An 8,846-nucleotide genomic window follows, 5' to 3' on the forward strand; every position below is an offset into this window, starting at 1 on the left:
CCGCTCCGTGCTGCCCGCGCCGCCCGGCCCCTTCCCCGGCGAGCAGCCCCCTCGCCGGCGCCGTCCCGTCCCCGGCTGTCTTCCTCAACTCCGGTCGGATCTACCCCCGGGTGGATGAGATCCACCGGGAGCCGATCCAAACACGCCTCCCCACCCTAGATCTCCTCGCCCCGCTTCGTCCCGTCTAGTTTTTCGGAGGTTGATTTTTGTCTAAGTCCCCGAGATCCTTACATTCTGATGCCATGTTTGACCTGCCATAACTTGTTGCATACTGCTCCGTTTCGTGCGTGTAACAAATCAAATTGTTCGTCATGAGATGCTTTGCACTTCATTACTTTGCATCATGTTAATTTGAGTCCATCTTGATGTGTGAATCATCGTTGCAAGAGTGCTATATAATGTTGTCTGCTGTCTGTTAAGAGAACATGTTCATTTGTCATTTTTGCCATGTTTGATGTGTGCATCCTATGAGGTTGATGTCTACATGTGTTTTGTGGTACATCATGCCATCTTTACAGGGGTGTATGCCATGTATTTTTTTAATCAATGTGGTGACTAGAACAAGCATGCAAACTAGGCTTCGTGATGTTGCTGATTTCAGTCCTTGTTCTGCTCTTATTTTTATGCCTTGTAAACTTGATGCTACAGAGAGATCCAAGCATATTTTGAGATACTTCAGTAAGGATGTTTTGAACATATGGTTATTCTATATCCATTCATGCCCCTTTTTGCAATTATGGAGTAGTCTAGCATGTCATTTTCTTGCTCTACTTTTGCTATTAAATGTTTCCTGGCAGATTGTTTACATGTTATTCAATTTTGCCAAGGTTGTAGTTGATCCTTGCATGCCATGAACTTGTTCTTGCCTTGGTTAGTTTCATAAACATGTCTTATTGCTGATGCTATGCTTATCTTGTCATGCAATGACTTGTGGTGAGTGAATCGAGCTCGTGAAGTAGTGTACTTGATGTTACTGTTTTGCTAGGATGAATCTGTTATTTGGTGATGCTATGTAAACCTGCTGCTACAAGTCATTCGATGAATAATCTGGAGATGTTCACTAAGGATGTTTTGTTATACATGTCATGCTCTATCCATCCATGCCCCTGGTTGCATTTATAGCCTGTTGTAGCTTGTTGTTATCTTGCTCTCAAGTTGCTAAATAATGTTTGTCAGCCTGTCAACATTAAGTTCAGTTTTGCCATGTGTTTTTCTAGTGACCCATGCACCCTATTAACTTGCTCTTACCATGCTTAGCTTCATAAACATGTCATCTTGCTGTTGGTCACCTTTTCATGCCATGTATTGATCTATGGTGAGTGGTACAAGCTCACCAACATGCCTACATATCGCTGTTCCCGCCATGTTTGAATCTGTCATATAACTTGCCATGTTTACATGGAGGCCATCATATCTTCTGATCCTTTTTGGCTCATGGTCAGTAAAGGACTTTTGTTATATGAAATTAGTAGATTCATTCCATGCCTTTGTTTTCCATGATAAGTTCATGTAACATGTTGTTTGATAGCTCTCTAAACATTGCAACCTGATGTTATTTTCTGCAAAGTCTAAAACTGTTATTATTTGCAATCTTTCCATGTGTTTTTGAGCATGTTCTAGTGATTTCTGGAGATAGCTCAGTGTTCATGTTTTGTTATGATTTACCTGTACATCCTGTCCATGCCTTTTGTTCTTATGTTGAGATGTTGTAGCATGTTGTTTTGATGCTTGCAAGATGCCTAATTGCTGTTTTGGATAGTTTGTTGTTATGACTTGTTTGGAGTGTATGTGTTGCACCGTTGCTCCGTTTTGAGTGTGCTCTATATGAAACTTTCTTGATTTTGCATGTAGTCTCATATTATCATGTTGCATCCTTGTTTTTATGTGCTTGCTTGATGTTTGAATGCATTTTGCATCAATGCCATGTTTAACTTGTTTTGCTCATATCTTCTAGGCCGTAGCTCCGAATTAAATGAACTTTATATGTAATTTGACTAGAATCTCGTGTAGATCATCTTGGTGCATCTTAACTTGCTGTTTAACAACTTGAACATAAGGTTTATTCAGATCTGGACCAATTTCGAAATGTGCATATGAGGACTTACCGGAATTATTATATGCTGTTTCCGGCCTCATTTAAACTTGCCTTGATGTGTTGCTCTTGTATGCATCATCTCTTGCCATGAGTAGCTTCATGTAGCTTTGTCAAGTATCATTCTTGTTGTGCATCATGTCTTGTCTATGTGTGGTGTGTTTACGATGTTGTGAGCTTCTTCTCGATAGTTCCAGTTTCGTTGCGATCGTGAGGATTCGTTCGTCTACGCTTGGCTCGTCTTCGTGGCTTCATCTTCTTCATGGACTCGTTCTTCTTCCTTGCGGGATTTCAGGCAAGATGACCACTACCCTGGATCTCACTACTATCATTGCTATGCTAGTTGCTTTGTTCTATCGCTATGCTGCGTTACCTATCTTTTGCTCATCAAGCCTCCCAAATTGCCATGAACCTCTAACCTTTGACACTCTTCCTAGCAAACCATTGTTTGTCTATGTTACCGCTTCGCTCAGCCCCTCTTATAGCGTTGTTAGTTGCAGGTGAAGTTGAAGATTGCCCCATGATGGATAGGATTATGTTGGGATATCACAATATCTCTTTTTAATTAATGCATCTATATACTTGGTAAAGGGTGGAAGACTCGGCCTTATGCCTGGTGTTTTGTTCCACTCTTGCCGCCCTAGTTTCCGTCATACCGGTGTTATGTTCCCGGATTTTGCGTTCCTTACGCGGTTGGGTGATTTATGGGACCCCCTTGACAGTTCGCTTTGAATAAAACTCCTCCAGCAAGGCCCAACCTTGGTTTTACCATTTGCCTCACCTAGCCCTTTTTCCCTTGGGTTTCCGGAGCCCGAGGGTCATCTTTATTTTAGCCCCCCCGGGCCAGTGCTCCTTCGAGTGTTGGTCCGAAATGGGCAGACTGTGGGGCCACCTCGGGGCAACTCGAGGGCTGGTTTTACTCGTAGGCTGACCTATCCGGTGTGCCCTGAGAACGAGATATGTGCAGCTCCTATCGGGATTTGTCGGCACATCAGGCGGCTTTGCTGGTCTTGTTTTACCATTGTCGAAATGTCTTGTAAACTGGGATTCCGAGTCTGATCGGGTCTTCCTGGGAGAAGGTATATCCTTCATTGATCGCGAGAACTTATCATGTGCTAAGTTGGGACACCCCTGTAGGGTTTAAATTTTCGAAAGCTGTGCCCGCGGTTATGCGGTAGATGGGAATTTGTTAATGTCCGGTTGTAGATAACTTGACACCAGATCCGAATTAAAACGCATCAACCGCGTGTGTAGCCATGATGGTCTCTTTTCGGCGGAGTCCGGGAAGTGAACACGGTTTTGAGTTATGTTTGGCGTAAGTAGGAGTTCAGGATCACTTCTTGATCATTGCTAGCTTCACGACCGTTCCTTTGCTTCTCTTCTCGCTCTTATTTGCGTATGGTAGCCACCATATCATGCTTAGTCGCTGCTGCAACCTCACCACTTTACCCCTTCCTTTCCCATTAAGCTTTGCTAGTCTTGATACCCATGGTAATGGGATTGCTGAGTCCTCATGGCTCACAGATTACTACAACAACAGTTGCAGGTACAGGTTATGCGATGATCATGACGCGAGAGCAATGTTTGCTTGTTTTGGAGTTCTTCTTCTGCTTCTTCTGCGATCAGGGGATAGGTTCCAGGTCGGCAGCCTGGGCTAGCAGGGTGGATGTCATTTGAGTTTTTGTTTGTGTTTCATCCGTAGTCGGATGATGCTCTAATGTAAGATGATGTTGTATTCGTGTGGCATTGTATACCTTTTGTATGTATCCCCATCTATTATGTAATGTTGATGTAATGATATCCACCTTGCAAAAGCGTTTCAATATGAGGTTCTATCCTGGGTGGGACCTTCGAGTCTCTTTAGGATAGTATTCCATATTGGGCGTGACATTACATATTAGGCATCAAGATCTATAGAGATAGATCGAGACGGCTCATAGGTCTTTCACAAAGCACATATCTTGATAAGATATTGAAGAAGTTCAATATGGATCAGTCCAAGAAGGGGTTCTTGCCTGTATTGCAAGGTGTGAAATTGAGCTCGGCTCAAAGCCCGACCACGGCAGAAGATAGAGAAAAGATGAGTGTCATCCCCTATGCCTCAGCCATAGGGTATACTATGTATGCCATGCTATGTAACAGACCTGATGTAAACCTTGCCGTAAGTTTGGTAGGAAGGTACCAAAGTAATCCCGGCATGGAACACTGGACAGCGGTCAAGAATATCCTGAAGTACCTGAAAAGGACTAAGGATATGTTTCTCGTCTATGGAAGTGACAAAGAGCTCGTCGTAAAGGGTTACGTCGATGCTAGCTTTGACACAAATCTGGATGACTCCAAGTCACAGACCGGATATGTGTATATTTTGAATGGTGGGGCAGTAAGATGGTGTAGTTGCAAGCAAAGCATCGTGGCGGGATCTACATGTGAAGCGGAATACATGGCAGCCTCGAAGGCAGCCAATGAAGCAATCTGGATGAAGGAGTTCATTACCGACCTAGGAGTTATTCCCAATGTGTCGAGCCCAATGACTCTCTTCTGTGACAACACTGGAGCTATTGCCCTTGCAAAGGAGCCCAGGTTTCACAAGAAGACCAGACACATCAAGCGTCGCTTCAACTCCATTCGTGAAAATGTTCAAGATGGAGACATAGATATTTGTAAAGTGCATACGGATCTGAATGTCGCAGATCCATTGACTAAACCTCTTCCACGAGCAAAACATGATCAACACCAGAACTCTATGGGTGTTCGATTCATCACAATGTAACTAGATTATTGACTCTAGTGCAAGTGGGAGACTGTTGGAAATATGCCCTGGAGGCAATAATAAAATGGTTATTATTATATTTCCTTGTTCATGATAATTGTCTATTGTTCATGCTATAATTGTATTAACTAGAAACCGTAATACATGTGTGAATACATAGACCACAACAAGTCCCTAGTGAGCCTGTAGTTGACTAGCTCGTTGATCAACAGATGGTCATGGTTTCCTGACTATGGACATTGGATGTCATTGATAATGGGATCACATCATTGGGAGAATGATGTGATGGACAAGACCCAATCCTAAGCATAGCACAAGATCGTGTAGTTCGTTTGCTAAAGCTTTTCTAATGTCAAGTATCATTTCCTTAGACCATGAGATCATGCAACTCCCGGATACCATAGGAATGCTTTGGGTGTACCAAATGTCACAACGTAATTGGGTGGCTATAAAGGTACCCTACATGTATCTCCAAAAGTGTCTGTTGGGTTGGCATGAATCGAGATTGGGATTTGTCACTCCGTATGACGGAGAGGTATGTCTGGGCCCACTCGGTAATGCATCATCATAATGAGCTCAATGTGACTAAGTAGTTGGTCATGGGATCATGCATTACGGAACGAGTAAAGTGACTTGCCGGTAACGAGATTGAACGTGGTATTGGGATACCGACGATCGAATCTCGGGCAAGTAACGTACCGATTGACAAAGGGAATTGTATACGGGATAACTTGAATCCTCGACATCGTGGTTCATCCAATGAGATCATCGTTGAACATGTGGGAGTCAAAATGGGTATCCAGATCCCGCTGTTGGTTATTGGCCAGAGAGCTTTCTCGGTCATGAGTCTGCATGATTCTCGAACCCGTAGGGTCTACACACTTAAGGTTCGATGACGCTAGGGTTATGAGGAAGATTTATGTGATTACCGAATGTTGTTCGGAGTCCCGGATGAGATCCCGGACGTCACGAGGAGTTCCGGAGTGGTCCAGAGGTGAAGACTTATATATGGGAAGTTATCATACGGTCACCGGAAATATTCAGGGGTATACCGGTAGTGTACTGGGACCACCGGAGGGGTTCCGGGGGTCCACCGGGAGGCTCCACCTGCCCCGGAGGGCCTTATGGGCTGTAGGTGGAAGGGAACCAGCCCCAAGTGGGCTGGGCACCACCCCCCTAGGGCCCATGCACCTAGGGTTGGTGGGACCCTAAAGGGGGCACCCCCTTGGCTTGGGGGGCAAGCCCCCTCCCACCTTGGTCGCCGCCCTCCTCTAGATCCCATCTAGAGGGGCCGTCCCCCTTCCCCCTTCTCCCTATAATAGAGAGGTGGAGGGAGGGGTGCAGCACCATATCTAAGGCGCAGCCCCTCCACTCCCCAACATCTCTCCTCCTCCGCAAGAGCTTGGCGAAGCCCTGCCGGAGAACCGCCACTCCATCACCACCACGCCTTCATGCTGCTGTTGGAGCCCTCTTCCTCAACCTCTCCCTCCTCCTTGCTGGATCAAGGCGCGGGAGACGTCACCGGGCTGCACATGTGTCGAACACGGAGGCACCGTTGTTCGGTGCTTAGATAGGATTCGACCACGATCTGAATCACTACGTGTACGACTCCTCCAACCGCGTTCTTGCAATGCTTCCGACTCGCGATCTTCAAGGGTATGAAGATGCACTCCCCTCTCTCTCGTTGCTAGTTACTCCATAGATTGATCTTGGTGATGTGTAGAAAATTTTTAGTTTCTGCAACGATCCCCAACATCTATGTACTGTTATTTTTAGGTTAGATTGAAGTGATTGGTAGGCATTTGTTAACAAGCAAGCTTCTTTAAATTTCTGTTGTTATTTGCACTGTATTCCACGCACACCTCATGTGAATCTGTGATCGTATCCATAGACCAGTGAATTTATTGCACTATTTGCTTGATGTGAAGTATTCAGTATTTGTTACATTATGTCTTTAAGTAGTAAAATTGAGAATGGCAAGCAAAATTCTTCAACTGAACTGCTCTTTCATTATAACACTGCTAAATGTGTTTTTGTGTATATAGAATTGCATTCATTTCCTCTTCTTTTAGTAGTTACATAGCTTGAGGTCTGTATATTCTTTTGAATAGGATGTATTGTTCTATGCAGAAGATCTGATTTGCACAAACATAGTTATCTGCATGTGTTGCCTGACTTGGTATTTGTTATATCCTGTTGGTTGAATGGATGGTGGTGCCACTATAGTGGTAACAGTGGTAGTTTATTCAGGTTGCTGTGAGGTTAATCCCTTTGGCAACATTCTTTGAGAATTTTGTAATGCCTCCTTTGGGGTGCTGATACACTATTACACATGTTCTATGGTATGTGAGTTGATGTTGTTGCTAAAAAGCATTGATACAATATGTCATGTGCAGGGAGCTCCGCATTTGAGTCTCGGCCACCCTCCACAGCAAGGAGCTCGGCCAAGGGAGCAAGCAGCGCTACTGGTTTCTTGAGGCCGGATCGTGTAAGATGGTGCACCATGGCGTGCGGCGGCCTATTCTGTCATAGTGGTATTTTATATGGTCTCATCCAGCACTGAGTATCAATATGTTGTTTTAATCCTGATGATGGTGTTGTAGCATAAAGTGGTTACTTGTATGATGCACATTGTTCTTTGCAGGGTTATGATATTTCCAAGGAAATATACTGACCCTGATGTGGCTAAGGTGCCCATTTGCCCTTTCTGAAACAATTTTACTTCGTTTTGTGTTCTTGTATGTCCAGTTTCACATTGCTGGTATTTCATGCCATATTCATCAATCCTGCTCACATTGCTCGTGTTTTTTCAGTAGCAAATAAACAAATAAAGTAAATGTACTATATCTTGGTATTCTAGAACTTCAGTGCCTCATAGAAGTTGCTTTATGTCCTCTTTAGCTTGCAAACCTGATGATTTGTTGTCTGTTCTCATTTCTTAAGTTTGAAATGTTTCAAACTCTCATGTGCCCCCATCCTCAACTAGATTTGTATGCACCTTAGTATAATAAATACATTGGTCATGTAAATATCATTGGGAACTATATCTGTGTCCATATGCTTTTGCCAGCATTAAATGGTGTAAGTAGAGGTTAGAAATGCAGAACTGTGATGTTGTGCTGGGAGCACCTTTGCTACAGTCATGGGTTAGGTTTCAGCTTCACATCTTCTCAGGTTTAACTATTGGTTTACATTGAAACTATAGCAAGTGTCAAATGAATGCATAGTGTGCAATTTGGCTAGTAATCTAGGCGCGCATAAGTATCAGGCCATATGTTTTCTTATAAGCAAACTATACTGATGGTTGTAAGATGAGTTAAAATTATACTAGTGCTATCGTGATTTTCATATTAAATGTCATTCATTTATTAGTTTAATGTTCTATATGCTTCTAATGCGTGATCCTTTCAATGCTAGGTGATTTGATTTTCAGAAGTTGGAAGAGGAAGACGATGAAGCATGGTGTTTTTCTATCAATCTTCTTCTTGTTCTGGTTGTACTCTGTAGCTAGTTATATTGTAATCGGTATTAGTCAGCACATCTATTTCTATGAATACCATGTAAAGACTGTAATAGGCTGATTTTGCATATCATTTCGAGAATTTAGTTCTGTTCCATTTAAAATATTTGTCGTTGTACTGTGAAAACGTGAGAAGTAGAAAGTTGGCAAGTTGGACCAACTTAATGAAAAAGGTGAAGTCCCCAAAAGTAAATGGACTATAAAATGGCTGAGGCCCAAACAATAATTGGGCGAATTGGGCTAGAATTGGATAGTAAAAGGCTGAGGCCACAAATGGATTGAAAAAAAATGACTTTTAAAGGCTATATCCCAGAAAATAAAAGGCCGAATTGTTGGGCCATGCCCATGTAGCTAATCAAAGCATAGAAAAACTACAATAAATGGGCTGAACTAATGGCTCAGCCCATATAAACACCGAATTGGACCGGGCTGAATCTTATCAACAACCTTTTCAATTCGTCGCA

General features: G+C 43.3%; 1 long non-coding RNA gene across 1 annotated transcript; it reads left to right on the plus strand.

The window, feature by feature from the left end:
- Window positions 1-7,265: 7,265 nt before the first annotated feature.
- LOC119336070 lies at window positions 7,266-8,405 on the plus strand. The gene is made up of 3 exons (XR_005162190.1): window positions 7,266-7,396; window positions 7,507-7,552; window positions 8,280-8,405. It is a non-coding gene; the product is annotated as an uncharacterized LOC119336070 (long non-coding RNA).
- The last annotated feature ends 441 nt before the right edge of the window (window positions 8,406-8,846 follow it).

The sequence above is a fragment of the Triticum dicoccoides genome, chromosome 7B (assembly GCF_002162155.2).
Source record: "Triticum dicoccoides isolate Atlit2015 ecotype Zavitan chromosome 7B, WEW_v2.0, whole genome shotgun sequence".
In the NCBI taxonomy this organism is placed as follows: Eukaryota; Viridiplantae; Streptophyta; class Magnoliopsida; order Poales; family Poaceae; genus Triticum; species Triticum dicoccoides.